Here is a 19,977-nt window from a genome sequence, read left to right on the forward strand (position 1 = left end):
TCTTAACTTCAAATTCGGGTTCCCCGTCTATAAGGATGGGGTCTGGTGGCTTGGTTAGTCTTGTCCCTGGTTGCACTGGCTTCAAAAGTGACACATGAAAGACATGGTGAATTCACATATTAGCAGGTAAATCCAACTTGACGGCCACTGGGTTGATAATGGCCTCAATAGAGTAAGGTCCCAAATATTTAGGGTTAAAGGTCCGCGTTCCCTTGAGAGGTATGTGTTTTGTGGCCAACCATACTTGGTCCCCTATCTGGTACTGTGGAGTATCACTTCTATGCCGATCAGCATCTTTCTTATATTTCTCCTTCGCCTGTTTTAAATGTGCAGTTGCCTCCTTAAAGGCTTGTGTAGTTGTAGCGTGTAGATGGACCACTGCGGGCATTTCTAAGTGTTGGGGTGAGTCAAGGTCTGAGGTTCTAGGGTGGTGCCCATATAGGGTATAAAAGGGGCTTTGTCCAGTTCCAGAATGTACTGAATTATTGTATGCATATTCGGCAATCCAAAGAATGTCCTTCCAATTACTCTCAGTCTGAGGTAACATACAAGGCAGGTATTGTTCAAGAGTCTGGTTGGTCCTCTCCGTTTGACCATTGGTCTGGGGGTGGTGACTGGTCGATAATCTCACGTCGATTTGCGCCAATTGACAACATTTCTTCCAGAAATGTGAAATTAATTGACTGCCCCGGTCAGAGACCAACACGGACGGAAATCCATGTATGCGAACAATGTTTTCGAGGAATTCCTTGGCCAGGACTGAGGCTGAAGGTAGTCCTTTTAAAGGAATAAAGTGGGCCATCTTGGAAAAAAGATCCACAATAACTAGAATGGTGTTAAACCCATTACAAGGAGGTAGATCTGTAATAAAGTCTAATGATAAGGTGTGCCATGGTGTAGGCGGAATGTCTAAAGTTAGTAAGAGTCCAGCTGGTTTTTTATTTTGACTTTTGTTTTGGGAGCAAATGCCACAAGACATCACAAATGATTTAATAATCTTTCGCCAGGTGGGCCACCAGAATTGTTTTTTAATTTTAGCTTCAGTTTTTGCAATACCTGGGTACCCCTCCATTAGGGTATCATGATAACGGGAAATGACTAGCTCTTGTAGTTCCTTGTGTGGCAGAAATAGCCGCCCTTGGTAATAAGGCAGATCATTGGTGACAGAGTAGTCCGGGCCTTTCTTTACCCACTCCTGCAGGGCTGTAGGATCAAAGAGTTGCTGGATCTTTACCTGAATGTCCTCTAGTGTCTGTAGAGTAGTCATGCCAAGAATCCTTTGTTCGGAAATTATAGGTACTGGTTCTGGGTTCACTTCTGTCTCTCCTATCCCTATTCGGAATAAGGCGTCTGCTTTACCATTCTTACAACCTGGTCGATAGGTTATCACGAAATCGAACTCGGCAAATAACAATGCCCATCGGAGTTGACGTGACGATTGGGCCTTGGCTGTTTTTAAATACTGTAAGTTCCGGTGATCGGTGATCACAGTAATGGTATGCCTGGCACTGAGAAGATAGTGCCGCCAAGCCTTAAAGGCGGATTTAATGGCTAATAAATCCTTGTCGGTAACTGCATAGTTTAACTCGGGTGGCGAGAACTTTCTGGACCAAAATGCTACTGGGTGAAGCTGGCCAGTTTCAGGGTCCTTTTGAGACAGGACAGCTCCCATGGCTAGACTGGATGCATCAGTTTCCACTATGTATGGAAGTTCAGGGCGCGGGTGCTTTAACACAGGTGCAGACGTGAATTTCGCTTTCAGCTCTTGGAAGGCATTTTCAGCTTCTTCAGTTCACATAAAGCGTTTATTTTTTCACAAGAGTGCTGTGATGGGATGTACGACATGTGAAAAATCTGGGATGAATCTGCGGTAGAAATTGGCAAAGCCGAGCATGCTTTGTACTCCTTTAACTGAACTTGGTGATGGGCACTTAAGGATTGCGTCCATCTTTCGTGAGTCCATTCGGACTCCCTTTGGGGTCAGGATAAACCCAAGGAATTCAACTTCTGTAGCATGAAAAACACATTTTTCTTGTTTTGCATATAGTTTATGCTGGCGCAATTTCTCAAGGACTGCTCGGACGTGCTTCACATGGTCAGATTCTGAAGAGGAGTATACTAGAATATCATCGATATACACGACAACACAAACGTCAATGAGTTCACGAAGGACATCGTTCATGAAGTATTGGAAGGCTGCTGGTGCATTGCACAACCCGAAAGGCATCAACTGGTATTCGAATAACCCATACTTAGTGCAGAAAGCAGTCTTCCATTTGTCGCCCTCTTTTACACGTACCAAATGGGATGCCCCCCGGAGATCTAATTTAGTGTATATACAAGCGTCCCTCACTTGGTCTAGTAGTTCAGGGATCAGAGGCAATGGGTATCGGTTCTTAACAGTTATCTGGTTCAATGCGTGGTAGTCTATGCACGTTCTGAGGTCACATTCCTTTTTGGGTACGAAGAACAAAGCTGAAGATGCAGGGGACTTGGATGGGCGAATAAAGCCATTGGCAAGGTACTGGTCTAAGTATTGTCGTAGGTGAAGTTTCTCAGGTTCCGTAAGGGCATAGATCCTGCTACAAGGGGGTTGTGCACCGGGTATGAGATCGATTTGACAATCGTACGATCTGTGAGGAGGTAAGGTGTTTGCCTGTTCCTTTTGGAAGACATCATGGAATTCTTGGTATTCTGAAGGTAGTTGCATGACTGTTGTGGTTACTGTGGCCAGGCCTGCGTTCTGATTTTTCTTTGGGTAACAGGTTTGTGCACAATCCGGGAAGGTTATTCTCTTCTCTCGCCAATCAATACAAGGATTATGTGTTTCCAACCAAGGTATCCCCAGTATTATTTGGAACTGTGGGGCTTTGATTAGATCAAACACAATAGTCTCTCGATGCCCATACTGACCCAATAGTGTCATCTCTGCGGTGGAATGAGTTACAGGCCCAGAGGCAATTTCAGTTCCATCGACTGTGGTGATGACATCTGAGGTGGTTTTTCGGCAGAGAGGTAGATTCATCCTGAAGGCCAATTCATAGTCCACATAGTTTCCTATGGCCCCGCTATCAATGTATGCCCTTACTGCGTGCATACACGATGGCTGCCCTGGATCTACAAGGACCATTGGTATGATGAAATGCGAGGTCTGAGTATCCTTCTTCAAGCTCGGCAAGTGGACCTCTACGCTTGTCGGGCGTGGTTGTTTCCCGAGTCTGACTCCATATGGCTTTTATTAGCAGCTCCTACCGCCTTCCTGGGTGGTTTTACTGGGCAATCCCATAGAAAATGTCCAGAAGTTCCACAATATATACACAATTGCCTTTGCCGTCTCCTTTCTCTTTCCTTCTGGGTTAAGGGTCCTTTAACCCCTCCGATTTGCATGGGTTCTGAAGCATCTGCTCCTTTGGGGTTAGCGTGGGTTTTGACCAACACCCGATTCTCAAACTTGGCTCGATCAGCCTTTCTGTTCTGAAGTCTGTGATCTAACTGGACCAGTAAGTCTATATATTCATCACAGTCTTGAGGTGGGTTCACGACTTGAGCCAAGACATCCTTGAGTTCTCCTCGAAGCCCTCGATGAAATAACATGATTCGTTTTACCTCAGGCCATCCAGTTTCCACTATTAACCTATTAAAGGTCGCGATGTAGGATAGAAGGTCCTGGTTACCTGTCGTAGGGACAAAAGTTCGTTATCCAGGGCCTGCCCTTGGGAGTGCCGGGCAAATAGTCTTTCCATGCTAGTTTGAAAGCCCTGAAAATCCCGAAGAATTGGGTCATCCTGAGTAACTAGTGGAATTGACCAATCAGCTGCACTGCCGCTGAGATATGACAATACAAAGGCTACCTTGGCTTGATCGTTTGGGAAGGCTCCAGGTCTGCATAAAAAGTGCAAGCGGCATTGGTTCATAAACATGGCAAAACTTTTGGGATCTCCGGCAAAGAGTTTGGGTGGGGCTAATGGAATATTTCCTGGTAGGTTTATTTGCACAGTGTTACTCGATAACACAGGAGCTGGATTTCCCCCGGAACCAGGTAGGGGTGCTTGTCCAGCCTGTCTTTGCAATAGTTGCCTAGCAAGGTCATCAGTTCGCTCCTTTGACAAAATCAGTTCTCTCCTAAGAGCATTGGTTTCTTGACGGGCGGAATGCACTTCAGCCCTCAGTTCCCCTAGTAATTGGGCCAATTGGTCAGTCTCTGAGGTATCCATAACGCCTGGGTGGGAATTTGTGGGTAGGCTTCGCGTTCTGTTACACTCACCTGGCTCCCACAGAGGCGTCGGTCTGAACTGGACAGCTGCGGTCTCCACCAATGTGACGCGTAGGGCCGAGATGACGGACTGGACTGGCCCACCTAGCTTCGTTTGCTTGGCCCTAGGAATATTCTTCTGTAAATGGAGAAAGGGAATTAACCACCCATGGGGTTGAGCGTAAATCCCCCCACACCCCTCTGTTCTCCCCACAGATCACCTTTGATGTCCCCTCTTATAGTCTCACCTGATGGTTTGAAAAGATGAGCTCTCCATCCTGCATTGAGCGCAGGGGCGCGTTGATAACCAGTTGCTTCACTGGCTCGAAGGAATTGGTGAGTTCCAGAACAATATTGACTCCGAAAAGTATGTAGTTCTTAAGAGTTCACATGTCTGACTTTCACTCTTGTCTGATTACTGGCAGTTTGCAGCTTGACCCCAGCGAAGAGTTCCTCGTGGTTGCTGACGAAGTTCAGGTAAGGATTTGGCTTATCCTACACAGTTCAATAAAATAAGACCAGAATGTAACCTGTGGCTTGCTCCCTTATTCAGGTGTGGAGAGAAAATATGAAGTTCGGGGAATAATGCCTCCGGCGGTAAAATTAGGTAAGTCTATTGTGGTGAGAAGAATTCCCCTTGTTTATCCCTTCGTCTCACCTTGTTGTCCTTTTGTTCCCCTTAGGGGCCGGGGTACGGCGAGGATGCAATGGAGACTGCGCCGACCCGTGAAGAGGAATAGTACCCCCGGCGGTAATCAGGTAAGTCTATGGGGGAAGTTACTATTGCCTCTGTTTATTCCCTTGGCTCACCTTTGCTGTTCTTGTGTTCCCCTTAGGTGCCAGAGTGCGGTGGGAACGTGCAGAAGGATGCAGTGGATCGTGAGGATGCTGCGAAGGCCGGTGAGATCAGCGCGGTGCTGCAGCAGGCGAGGCGGCGCGCGTAAAATGCTTCTTTCTTCCAGCTCGAAGGCGCGGTGGATCCGGAATTCAGTTGAGGATCGAAGATTTTGCCCTTATTCTAACCCCTTCTCCTTCTGTTCCTCCCTTTTTCTAGGAGCTGCAGACTCGAGCCGGGCGTGGCAGAAGACTAGATGCAGGCTTGCAGACACGGTGAGCGTTACGCTGCTGGATGCAGAATAACGCGAAGCGTGTGCTGCTCTTCGGGCGTGGTTTAAATAGCCTCCAAAGTAGTCCCAGGTAAGTATTCCTCGCCAGCCCCACCCGAGTAAAAAATAGTCCCTAGGTAAAATAGTCCCTTCCAAGCCTCATTTGGCTGGAGCTCTGCAGCATGGTCTGCATCAGGTAAGCTTGCAGCATGGTCTGCATCAGGTAAGTTCTACTCTATGAGCCTGGCGCCTATGTCGCTAGGACTGACTCTCCATATGAGCCTGGCGCCATAGGCGCCAGGACCGCACCCAAACAGCCTGTAGCAGGGGTTTTTGGGCTTGCTCAAAATAACTTGATGCCTGCTTCCGTGGTTGCTGGACCTGGTCTGGTTCCCTGGGGGTAGGCATCATGGCACAGATACGCAATTGTCTTAGCATCCCAGAATGGGCCAGGAGCGACTGCAGACCCCCATATTTCGCAGGATCTAGGATCACGACACGTCAGCCTTCTGCATCATCCTTGGTCTCCAAATGATTATGTTCCAGCCACATTAGCTGTTTCTGGGCTTTCAAAGGATAGTGTCTTCCCATTGTACAATACCTTAATCCTCACTGGATACATGAGCATATACTTAATCCCCAAATGGCAGAGCCACGCCTTAATAGGCACAACAGTATTCCTTTGTTGTTGTACGAAAGGTGTGCAATCAGATTAGATGGTAATCGCAGAGCTGTCCCTTTGTATCTTCCCACCCTTCCTAGAGAATTGAAGGATTACCTCACGATCTCTGAAGTTCAGGATCCTAGCAAAAACTGTCCGGGGGTAGGTCCCGGGCAGGGTGCGCTTCTGGAGAGAGCAGTGAGCTTGTTCGACTACATAGCCTGGTGATAGTTTCCCTATACTGACCGCCTGCAGCAGCATATTTTCAATATAGGTTGTTGGTTCTCGGCCTTCAGAACCCTCTGGCAGTCCAAGCATCTGTATGTTATTTCTTCGGGCTCATCACTCGGCGTCTTCAGCCCATCTTTCAAGCATGGAGTTCCTTGATTCCAGGACCTTTACCCTTGAGGCTAAGTAATTAGTGGTAGTGGCCATGTCCTGTAAGAGTGACTCTGTCATTGTCACCCTTTCTGCCAGTGACCACACATCTCGCCTGAGTAATTGCATATCCACCTTTACTTCCTCTATTTTGTTTTTCAGGGATGATCTTAGAGCAGCGATGGCTGCTAGTACATTGTCTTCCTGGATATCAGGCTGTAATGTTTGAGCTGCTGAACTTAGTGGGTCTGCTGTTAGCCCTAGGTTCCGATGTTTGCCTTGATTCCCGAAAGAATCCATGATTGTACCCTTGCTCTTAGCCTTAGCAGGTGACATATCGGAAGACGTGCACTGTTATTAAATCGTGGCAAACCTCAGTTGAAAAATGCAAGCAATGCAATCCCTCCCACAGGTGACTGCAAATCTATGTAGGCAACATGCGGGCTTGCTGTGGGGGCTATTAATATTTCCACACCACAACAAGGTGTGTGAGGGACGGATTCATGTGCTAAGTCTACAGGTCTCAGGATAGACAGCAATCAGCCACGCTTATCACAACAGCGATTAAGGACCATGAGTTCAGGCCAGCAACAGTTTACCAGTCAAAAAGTAACAGCCCCCTCTGATGTGCTCTATATTCCGCAAGGCCAACATTGTATATCACATGGGAGACCTTCAGGTTAGTAGCAGTGGTCCAGTTCCTCAATTTTGGGCTCAGAAAAGGTAGCACTCTGTCGACCATCCACCATCAATATCCATATCCTCAGTTGCACGTTCCCAGATCAGATCTGTATCCCCCATAACAAGTCCATGATCTGTGACAACAGGGGAGATATGTAACCTTAAAACCTAGAATAATCTGATGCCACCACTCACCACAACATCATCCTCAGTCACAGCAATGACACCGTATGTCTAAGCCGGAGCAGCCACATAAAACAATTTGCTGGGTCTCCTGCAATCTGTCTCGGCAGCCAACTGCAATCGAAAAACACGTGTTATCAGTCTTTGTACTCCGGTGCTCAGATGTCCAGCATATCCACCCACCCCAGAGCAAAATCCTCAGTGCCAGCATCCCAGCCGTGTCACATGCAACCTCCCAGGCTTTCTCCGCAGTTCCTACGTTGTGAGGGACAGTGCCACTGCCCAAACCTCTGCTACCCCCGCAGGCAGTCCGCGGTGCCACCGATGACAAAGGCAGTCCGGGACCGGCGAAGCCATTCCACTGCGGCACCGCCCCACCTTCTCCCTTTAGCTCTGCTAGGCACACAGAGCCGCCGCCTCGCCCTCAAACCTCACCCAGCTCAGTCAGCTGTGGAGCACGTGCCGGGCCGACTTTTTGAGGGCCCGCACTCAGTGGCCACGGCTCGTGTTCCCAGCTCCCCAGTCACCTAATTCCATCAAGACAAGGGCACAACTGAAGGCAAATAATGAGCCCGTCAGGCAGCAACAATATCTGTCAAGTACTTTGCTTATAAAAACGCTTAAGGATCAATGTAGAGGATCACAGTGGGATCTCAGCAGAGATATGCCCCCCCCCCTTCGCATGAGTAGTACTATGTGTGTGTTGTTTTGTGTTTTTGTATCTTTTCACATTTTGATTTGTGATATTTTTCTTGATATTGTTAGACCTCTGTCGTCTTACCCATTCTTATGAAAAAAAGATTTATTTGTGGAGTACAATTAAAAATACATTTGAATATATAATGCTTATTTTGTTATGTGTTGTAACTGTAGTAGAGTGTTGTTAATGTGAATTATACTGAAAACTGAGCAAAATATAACACACATCAACCAATTACCTATTTAATACACACAGATTTACAAATGTATGTAAAGTTTACTCTGCTGAGTTGCATACGCTGTTATAAAAAATATTAATTTGCATTCAAATAATATATATGTATGTAAAAGGTATGGTTATTATTTATACAACTTGTAACCTGTAAATTAGTTTCACTCGCAAAAAACATTGTAACTGAATATGCATGAATATATTGTATGATGTGACAGGTTCAGGGTCATGACCTTGTCTGGGGGGGGCAGTTTTTTTTTAACCTGGGGCAGCAGTGTCATGCAGACAAAAGCCAGAATCAACACTGCCTCAGTTGGGATTTGGGAGGGCCCCAGTCACCGAACCCCCCCCCCTTGTTGCTTGATTGTCACCTCTGGTACCACTCATTTCCCCCAAAACGGCTCAGCATATTTTCTGGCTATGTCCCTTTTTTCCGTTTCAGAACCGCAATTCCAAGAATTCCCCTGGGAGCAACCTGTACAGGAGTCAGGGGAGCAGAATCAAACAAAACCAGCAAATGACCTGAGAAGCTTCTTGGCAAACATGCCAGCGATAGCCAGCACCCGCCCTGACCTTCCCTGACAGAGCCCAGGCCAATGGGGAACCTGCAGAAACTGCACTGGGAGTGATTAAAGACTGCAGGGGGCCATGGAAGGCACTTGCATCCTCCCCAACTTGAAATTACAACACTACTCACCGACCTCAGAGGAAAGTGATTAGAAGAACAATCACACTGAGACCCTGGTTGCTACTCCACTAGAGACTGTTTCCAAAACTGCGCTGGAAAAGAGGGAGGGGCTTAGAACATTTTTGAAAGCATCTAATGTGTGTAATCCAACGCCTGGGGAAAGGACAGGCCCCAATTGGTGCTGAGAGTCAGGTCAGCATTGCAGTCAATGCGAGGGGGAAGGAGACAAATAACCACCTGTAGCACCATATAAATGGTTACAGATTGAGAGGCAGGGTTTGGGGTATTCAGGTGAGGTCACAGGAGGATGTGAATGTAGACCAAGAGAAGGATGGGTGGAGAAGCGGAGTGTTGGAGGATTGGGGGCAGAGTTTAGTATGGGTGAGCTATTGGTTAGAGATAGAGGCACCAGTTGTGTGGAGTGTGGTCTAGGAAGTGGGGAGGGGTGTATGCAAGTGAGAGACAGGGAAAGAAAGATAGCGATAGAGTGGCAAATAGCATTGGGGGAGTGAGGGTAGTAGTTGGTGTGAGAGGGTGTGAATGGTAGGGGAGAGTGAGGCTAGTAGAGAGTGGCGTAGGATGTAAGGAGAAGGGTGTACGAGAGAAGTGGGGCTGGAGTGAGACCCATGACAGTGCTGAGAGGGGAGAGTAGTAGCAGTGTGGAGAGTAGAAGGGTGAATAGGGGAACGTAGTTGTCATGCAGAGAGAGTAGTGGTGTGAAGGATGAAGTATTATTATGAAAGAGGGCAGTAGGAAGGAATTGTAAGGTCATAGGGAGGGTAGAAACGTCGAAGGGTGAAGGTAGGTGATAGGAGAGAGAGAAACCTCTGAGAAAAAGTGTAGAGCAGGGTGGGGGAGAGGAGTTGGGTGGAGTTGAATGAGAGTTGGGAGAGGAGAAGAGTAGTAAGGAGAAAGAATGGGACTTGATTCTCAAACAGGGCATACATACATTGCCCTTAAGAACTAACCATCAGTAATAGTCACTGAGGGAGATCAGCTAGCCTGCATTTAGGGACATCCACTTGAGGCAAAGCTAGGGATTAGACAGTAGGGGTTACGGTTGCCTTGGTTGGGCAGGGAAGTCCCATGGGAAATGAGAGGGATGGCCCTAGTACCCAAACCTCTTCTCCATTCGGCGCCTTTGATTGAACCACCTGCCTGTCTCTATCCTGGAGAATATACTCACTGACCAAAAGAACCGTCAAAGACCTTACAGTGTATTTCAATAAAACCCTTGAAACTTCCTTGCAAGTCTGCACATTATTATGCAACCTGTGGCAACGGCACACTATATATTAATTTTGTGTTGGTTATACAATGTTGATGTATTAGTGTTTTTAATATAGCTCAAAAGCATTCCTTTTATGTTTAACCATACATGTATTATGTTGTATGTTTTATATACATTCTTACTTCCATAATATGCACACATTCAAGACATTTTTAAAATGAGGAATATCCAACCATTGCAATGCTACCAGCCATTGTTAGATATGGTGAAGGACCAATTTCTCGGCTATTCAGCTCTACAAAAGTCAACTATTATCAGCTACAATGTATGGTGCAGAGCTGTGGGCATTAACTAAAGCACCAGCACTCAAGAGAACAGTTGATCATTTCCTGAAAACGCTCCTGCAGCAGCCCATAAGCACTCCCAAAGCTAGTCACTGCTGGGAATGCAACCTTAAACCAATATCTGAGGTACTGGCGATAAGACCACTAATGTATTGGTGTAGAAATTGGAGCACCCCGGAGAAAGAACCATATAGAAATGCACTCAGAAGATTGCTTGATGCCCCCGGCTCACGCTCCCTGTCGTGGTTGAGATTTGTACGTAGTGGACTCGAAGGGCTGGATTTGACAGCCCTTTGGCTTGCCCAAGAAAGTATGGCCTCCAAGGGGAAAACAATGGTTAAGCGCAAAACCGCTTTGAGTTAACAAATGGTATGAAAACAGCATGTCAAGAGCTAAGCACAGGCACTTTATTCTTGGCTTTCAAACCTGAGGAAGGCTTCGAGCCATACCTTGACCTGATAAATCCTGGCTTTGCCAGAGCCTTATTTATCCAGATGCGGGATAACTCCTTAAAAATAGCAACATACACAGCAAAATGGTCAAGATCAGACGATTATAGTTACAAACTGTGTGGGGCACATAGGGAATCATTGATCCACTTTCTTTTTTTATGCCTGACATTCACGGGCCTGAGACACTTCTATCTACTACCACAGCCAAGAAGTAGGACTGTTGAAACCACCTCACAGGCGGTTGAACAATGCAAAAAAAACATGGATATTAAAGCAGTCCAGCTTGTGTCGAAGTATGTTTATAGGGCCTGGCTTCACAGAATTCGGCTAGTGCCCATAGTATGAAGCCTCCCCTGAATCTAACAGACGCATTAATGATTTAATACCATTGTACCATTTTTAATGCATTTCTGACTGAATAAGCATAGTGTATTTCTAGCATATTGTGTATTTGTATGTGTATGACAATGAAATGTTTTTTATGTACGTGTATGACAATGAATGAAATGCTTTTATGGTTTCACAACCGAATAAAGTTATGTTTAAACACAACACGTATTATGATGCAATACTATCATTTCTTTTACATATGCACATTTCCTTTTCAAATTCACACCAACTTTATTATGTACCTGAACATTTGTAATTAGTAGTAGAAATATTCATGTATTTTTAAAAACATAGTTATAACATGTTTTTAATTTGAATTCCAAAGAAATCTTCAACTGATGCAGTTGAATTTGTCCTTATAATTCAATTGTACAGGCATGGCAACTATGCCATGTATAGCAGAATGTCTACTTTGATGCATCTAAATCTGTGTGTTTGTTGTGTGGTTATAACTTTCACAGAACTGTGCACTCTTATGAAAGTTATAACACCACAGTGTTTGTGTTTAAAATGCATTGCTCTGACGGCAGCAAACAAACACAAGCTCCCTCTAGCATGCTAGAGGGGACCGATGTTAAATTATCACAGCCAGGAATTGAATGAAACAAACACATACACATATTGCAAAAAGGATGCCAGCAAGATTTTACATTAAAAAACAATTGTAACTAGTATTTTTTTTGGGGGTAGACATAGTTTACACCAAATAAAATCTACTGTGCACCTCTCCTTTAATGGAATATTTGCTGTAACTAGATTAGGTACAAATGTACGTAGAAATGACAATCACATACATGCGTGCACGTAGAAATGACAATCACATACATGCGTGCACGTAGAAATGACAATCACATACATGCGTCTAAAACGTTTTCTTTCAATGCTATAAAGAAAATATTATTTTCTGGTTATAAATAACTTGGGTGAAAATAAAATAATTACAAAATATTGAACAAGGTGATGCACACATTTTAATGTACGCATACATGTATGCCTTTAATTAGCTATTTAACTCCATTACAATGTGTATGTATACATGTATGCCTTTAATTAGCTAACTCCATTACAATATATATGCGTACATTTTATTTATGTATTAATTAGCTATTTAACCCCATTACAACATGCAAAGGAAATTCATAAGTGTACGCTTATACGTTACATTATATTTATATTAGCAAATATGTTTTTTACTACTAATAACAAAAGGTGGCATAAAAGCATGCCCGTTATCTTTGCCCTCCCCTTTTGCACTCTGTTGTGCAAACTGAGTAAATTCTGCCTGCCATATATGCATGGCAGGAAGTGTTTAGTGTATCCCTTTGCAGTCCCCCTGCTTTCTGCTGATGCAAAAAGCCGGTGGATTCCATAGGGATCCCCAGAATCTGCGCCGGCATGAAAATGCATGCCAACTAAAATGCTGCAATATTGTATGGCAAAGAGGTTGGCAGGACAGGGAAATGTAAGCCACGTTCCTCCCCTACACTCCATAAAAATGCAGGAAAATATGGCCTACTGGAAACGAAATATAAGGTTTTTACACATTTCGTTTCCGGTATTTTTTGCAAGTGCGTTGAACAAGTGGATATAAACAGGACATCATCTTTTGACCTGTTGGCAGCAATGAACTGGGATACATAATACAAACTGCACTTATTCATGCAAGGAAATCTGATTCGTTAAAATGATGTGTTTTGTTTCCAATGTACTACAGTGCGCTCTTACTATATAAACACAATTTGTTGCACAAGTGGGTATAAACAGGACATCAGGCCTCATTACAAAAGTGGAGGTCCCGAAATAAGGCTGCTGATAGCAACATACCGGCACCCTTTCCGGACCGCCACACTACAAGTCTGCCTGCAGGGGCTTTTGCGCCCAGCAGGTCTGACCTGCCGGGCGTAAAGGTCCCAGTAGGCAGACTTATCACAGAAGCACCAACACCGTTAGCAACAGTGACAGTGCATCTGTGTCTCCGTTCCCATGCAGGAGACCATGGAAATAGGGACTTACACTTTCCTTCACCTGATATCCCGGCCGCGGGGACTTGTAATGTCCAGGTGGCACCGTGATATCAGCGGACTTGTAATGTCCAGGTAGCACCGGGATATCAGCGGACACAGTGTTATGAGTTTAGTGGCAACCCGCCGGTAGCACTGGCGGGTTATCACCGAACTCGTAATGAGGCCCAATCATATTTTTGCATGTTGGCAGTAATAAACCTGGATACATGATATGAACTGCACTTATTCACGGAATGAAATCTGTTTCGTTAAAGTTATGTGTTTTGTTTTCAATGTACTACATTGCGCTTTCAGGTTTAGCTTTGCACAAAACATGGATGCATGGAGCCACAGTTCTCTGTAAAATGAATTAAGACTAACTGTAAATAGATGTATGTTTACATTTTTTGAACATATGTCTTCAGTATCCCACTACAATATTAAAAGTAACAATGATGAGGCATTTTGTTGTGATGGAGTAGATTGAAAAAATTGTGGGGATGTTATATTTCTTGACAATGTAATGAAATCATTATCACAGTTTTTGTAAAAGTTGTTGAAGTTACGCATGTTAAACGTTAAAATTCCTGTGAAAATGTGTATATTCTTTTGTATTGTAAAGGTTGGTAAAAATGTTTTTATAACTTTGTGAGTGCAATCTTACAATACAGTGCACCTATATTAACATTGCGCAATTTACTCCATATAAACTGAAATATTGTGTATTTGTGTGTGTGTTACATACAATCGTAAAATCAGGTGTAATGGTGTGTATGTTTGTGGCACATGTGTATTTCTGTGAGTGTACGTGTTGACATACATGAAAGTTGTACATTGCGTATAGTGTTGTATATGTTTGGGGCATCTATGTGCAGCTATATATGTGTACGTCCATGTGTTGTGTGTGAGTTTATTAAGTACAGCACGTTTAAGGGTGTTTGTGGCGTGTGTGTGTGTTTCAGAGAGAGTACATGTTGTTGACGTACATGAAATGTGTACATTGAGTCTTATGTTGTGTATATTTGTAGCGTGTTTATTTAGTGTATATTTAGTAAGCACCAGCCATAATTATGTAGCTTCTTATACAGATATATTTGTTCCAATCAATATATAAATTAAATCAAATATCCATAATATTCAATAAAAAATTAATATGCATAGAATACATATTTACAGAAAAGTTATTGGGTAATCAACAATGCATTCATTTCATAATAGTGATATATAGTACAGTAGATTAAGTAAACTTCATTACTCGTCATCCCAGTCCATTTACACCTTTTGCTTATCAGGCGTATGATAATCAGGATACTATTTTTATTCTCATCCCATTAGTGCCAGTACAGAATAGTATTAAATGTTTCAAAGTTTCATTTATCCTATCAGAGCATGGTTGACCGCCTCTATCTGCCCTGGGGAAATCTTTCCAGGCACCAAGTCTTTCTAGAGTAGATACGTTGATAAATTTAAACCAAAGGTAGTCCCATCTTATTTTCTGGTTCGGGTATTCATGCACATATTTTGTTAATGCACCTATTGGTGATATGCATGGTATATATTCTCTGGATAGGATTTTTAAGACTAAGTAGACCGTATTCTGTTCATGAGCAGCTTGCTCTTTGAACGTTTTAGTTGTATCTTCATTTCTTTACTTGTATTGGGACATGCTTCCATTTTAAAGCAATTTGCCCAATTAGAGGCACCATAGTACACATTACCCAATGTAGTAGATATTGGTCTATTATGTGCTAATGCAACAATGTGTGCTCATTAGAGGTATATAGTTTATTTGCCATGTTTAATCTCCACTTAGTCAATTTCACCCGAATATATTCTAGAGGTAGACCTAATGGACAGGAAAACAAATGCTTAACACAGCAACTATCCAGTTTTCCTGGATTTCTTCAGTGTAGTACCCTAGATTCCAGAGCCATGCAACAGAGAATTGACCAGTTTAAGCTTCTAGAAATCGATTATAGGTTGTAAAGTGTATCCACAATGTGTCAATCTTAAAGAACTAAAGGCAGTATAGCGTTTTACACACATTTTACCGAGTCAAGATGATCATTCCAGGTCAACTTGTTATCCATCAGGACCAATAGATAATTATAGTTATTAAAAACTTCTAGCCTAGTATTGTTAATCTACCAGCAATACTTCCTTCTTCAGCTAGTGCCATTAAATAGCATGACTTGAGTTTTCATTTAGTAATAACCAATGAATGTACTTTAGCATCATCAACAAATGCATCTAGTTGTTTTTGCAGTGCTGAGGGATAATGATGATGTGCGCATACTGTGAGGGTGTGGAAGGAGTAGAGGACACACAGGTGGCATGATTGTTATCAAAGACCTTTATTAAATAAAAGACAGTTGGGGAAATACCTTCCTGTCCCTAATACTAAGAGGGTTTAACCTGTCTCGAAAGAATATTCTAATGAGTCTGTCAGGATATTCCAAAGAAATAAGTCCACCATCGTGTCAAAAACCCTATTTCCAGCCCTCATGCTAAGAACTCAAACTAATGTCAAAAGGGGATCTTCTTTAGTCTCTAAGTTCGTTTCCAGCTTACAAAACAAAGTTCCAAAATGGTGCAGCAAATCAACTTCAAAAGGAAGCACAACTTTACTCCCCAGGTTGTCTCACCCCCCTAATGTCTAATGAGGGTCTTCCTTCTTTTAGTGCTCCAAAAATGTCCACAAACAACAACAGGGGGGCTTTGAGTCACTTACCCTAGGTTGGCTTCCCCTCCTGTCTCAACCAAATGTTGAGGTAATAGCTCCCTTTTCTTGCCTTTGTCTTGTATATACAAATTACTAGGGAGAATGCTTACCTTACCCTGGTTTCTTCCCAGTACATTTCACAGTCAATCTGGCTCTTGTTTCTTCCAGATATTGTGACTGGAAAGATTGCTCTTGTCTTCTCCTTGGTTTCACAGCCATCCTGGTACACCGTCCTGTCAGGTACTGTATCTATCAAGATTGCTTTGGCTCTCTCTTCATATGGGTGCGAATCCCAGACTCGCCTTTTCTATACTTTTAAATTGTTCTTCCTCTCGCTTTACTACTACTACTTTGTTAGTCACAGCCATCCTGGTACACTGTCCTATCAGGTACTTGATTAGGTGTGTGGGTGCTGCTCTCAGATTCTCCTTAGTGATTCTACATTCTTTTATGTTCCATGTGTTAAAATCACAGCAGAAATGGCCGTGGACACAAAATATTGCAACAGAAAGGCTGTGGTTTTGCTGCTGCAATCCATGTAAAGGATGTGGGGGGGACACCCGCAACCCTCAGACCCATTATACCATTTAAAAGGAGTGGGGACGACCCCGCAATCCCTGCTCCCCTTAAATGGTGTAATGGGATACACCTTTAATGGGTCAAACCACAGCATTTTTGCAGCGATTTTTTTGTACACGCAACATTTTTGCAGCGATTATATCACTGCATACCTTCTTTTTGCCATCCCGCCAACTGTCCCAATTTCCCCAACCTCTCTGGAGAGCATACCAGTAGACTTCGGTTGTTTACGGGTGCTGCAGGCCTTCTCGGCTTCCCTCCATGGCTTCCAGGGACTGCAGCGGCTACACACTGACTCCTGGCCTCTGAGCTGTCCGTTTCAGCTTCTCCCTGTGCTCCAGGCTTTCTGTCTGGCTGGGTGCTCAGGCTTCTGCTGCTCTCGGGTGTTTGTATGCGACGGATTCCTCGGGAACACCTCTACCAGTGGATAAGCATTTCACTCTAGGTAACGTTGGTGTTCCGCCTCCTCTACTGCTGCCAGAATTCGAATCTGCTACTTTCTCTTGGCAAGGCTTCTCTAATCAAGTCCCTCTTCCCTTTTTATGTTCTGTTACGATTTGCTTGACACAAATTGACTAGTGCATTTGTCGTAGTTCGGTGGATTATCCACATTACACCACACTTCTTCTTCGTTCCAGTACTATAGTCATCCCTGTACTCAATGTTCTTACTCATCTCAGTGTGTCTTGTGGAAGGGACACTGGGCCTCATTACGAGTCCGGCGGTAACCACAGCGGTAAAACTGCCTGGTTACCGCCGGACTCGTATTACCATTCCGCTTCCGTGACTCCCGGAATTACCAGGGCATTACAGCCCTGGTGTCCCGGGAATTCCGGAGGCGGAATTCGGTAAATCCTCATTCCCATTGAGTCCCATAGGACTCAATGGGAATGGGGAAGTGGAAACACCGGCACCATCTCGTGATGGTGCTGGTGTTTCCACGTCCGCCTGCAGGCGGGAGGTGTTCAACCCGCCAGGTCAGACCTGGCGGGAAGATCACCTCCCGCCTGCAGGACTCGGGATCGGGCGGTCCAGAATTAACAGTGGCGGCGGGTTTACCGCCAATGTTAATTCCGGACCGCCCGACCTGTAATTAGGCCCATTGTCTATTCTGCAGACATACAATGAAATGTGTGGGATTATGTCCTGTGCAGGGTAACAGGTTGAGGGAGGTTGGTGTGCAAGGGAATTATACTGTGTTTCTCCCCAGGTGTCGTCCCATGTCCTAGAGGGGTTTCCCTCCCCATGAGATCCACCCTGAGTATGCTGTGTCTATTTCTAATGCAGTCGACATATCAGCAAAGTAAAGATTAAGGAGTGTTGGAGTAAGTAGGCATCCTTGTTTTAGTCCTGTGAAGGTGGGTATTGGATTGCTTAGCAATCCCTCCTATTTATGCGCACCGACATGGTGCTATCATTGTGCAGTGCAATTAGCATTGCCAACAAGCCATTCGGGATCCCACAACGTTGCAGACTGTGCCATACTAAACATCGGTCCACTGTGTCAAATACAGCACTTAAGTCCAAATAGGGCACATTGACAGTCCTATTATAAATGTTTCTTGCTTTTTCCACTAGGGTTATCAATCTGAAAATATTGGCTATAGTGGTTGAACCTTTTCTAAAGCCTTTTTGTTGTACTGGCAAAATCTGGTTGTTGTCCATCCAGATACTGAACTCATTCAAAAGGATGTATGCAAAAACTTTAACAGAACTGTCTAACATGACCAGTATTCTATAGTTTGAGGGATAAATTTTATTGCCTTGATTATAAAAGGGGACAATAACGGTTGGTTTCCAGCTATCCTGTATTTTGCCCCCCTGGCTTATGGTGCAGAAAAGCCGGTAAATTATACGACCCACATGCTGCCACCCTTTTTAAAAAGGGTATTACAGAGACCATTAGGCGGCAGTTGCAGTTGCCAGGGAGGTGCCATTTTTCTATTATTTTTCTTTCTGCAGTTTTATTTGTTTTTTAGATTGAATATGTACCATTTTGAGGCCAATGTCTATGATTAAACCCACTTCTTGTAGGTGAGTGTTTATTTAATTTGTATATAACAAAGCTTTATTTAAAATGTTATGGTTTATTACAACAATCAGAAATCCGACAGCAACATCAACTCTTTATGAAAAATCGCAAAATCTTCTTAGGGGCCCATCTACAATAACAATAACCTGCCCTTCCCCTTAACTCTCCTTCACTTTGTCTCCTCCCTTCCATGATACAGCTGCCCTGTTCATTATCAGATTCTTGTGGACATCACAAATCTTTATTGCGCAGCAACCACTTCCCCCACACCTTCTTGTGTTTGTGTGTGCATCCTCTGTTCTTATATGAAAGCTTCTCTAAGCCCATGGATCTATTCATCCACTCTTCCCAAGCCTGTAAAGAAGGACTATTGTCACCACCACAACCAATCACAATACCTCTTTTAGGCAAGGCCAATGCCGAACCAATCAGAGTCCTTTCATGAGCTGTCAGAAAGGTGTCGCCCCACACCCCCAGCAAACACATTCCTGGGTCCATGGCCAATTCATCCCCCACTAAGCTGCTTATGACCTCCAATATCCCCCCACCCCAGAAGGTGAATATCTTGGGACAGGACAAGACCAACTAGACCATATGATAAAAAGTCCCCTCGGCTATCTTGTGTTTAGGACATGTATCATTTTCCCTACTCCCCATCCCATGTAGTACCCAAGGCATGTAGTGTACTCTATGCAGGATCTTAAACTGAAATATCCACAGTTTCGAATCAATGGCAATCTCATTTGCAGCCCTCACGGCACGTTCTGTGGAAATCGGTTTGGTCTCCAACTTCTTGTTTGCAATGAGTGAGACTCCCGTGGGAGTTCCGGGTCCTATCTCAGCTGTGCATAGAGTGCGTGCTGCAATTGTAAGTACTGAAACCACATGTTCCTTGGTACCCCATAGGTGTTTCTCAGATCCTGAAATGGTTTTATGCATTCTTTGTTTACCATATCTCCAACTGCCTGTACCCTTTTGTTAATACACTTCTGGTGTCCCTGAACCATCTCGAGTTTGGGGAATAGCCTATTTCCCCATAAAGGTTGGTCAAGGGCCAGTTTGTTCCCATCTCTGTTTTTCACCATTAGGGCATGCCAGGTCTTCACCACCAGCCTCCATGTCAGAGGGAATGCTCCCGGGTATCCCCTTTTGTATAGAACTTGACACTTGAGCAGGGGTCAACTATCCCATACAGGATTTCTCCAAGTTAAGTGCTGGATCGACGCCCCCCGAACCTCCCCTAGCAAGAACCAGTAGTTTGCTGCTACCAACTGGGCGGGCCAGAAGTATTTCGACAAATTTGGAAGATTCAACCCACCTTCCCAGATAGAGTTAATTAATGGA

The sequence above is a fragment of the Ambystoma mexicanum genome, chromosome 3p (genome assembly GCF_040938575.1).
Source record: "Ambystoma mexicanum isolate Mex_15411 chromosome 3p, UKY_AmexF1_1, whole genome shotgun sequence".
NCBI classification, from domain to species: domain Eukaryota; kingdom Metazoa; phylum Chordata; class Amphibia; order Caudata; family Ambystomatidae; genus Ambystoma; species Ambystoma mexicanum.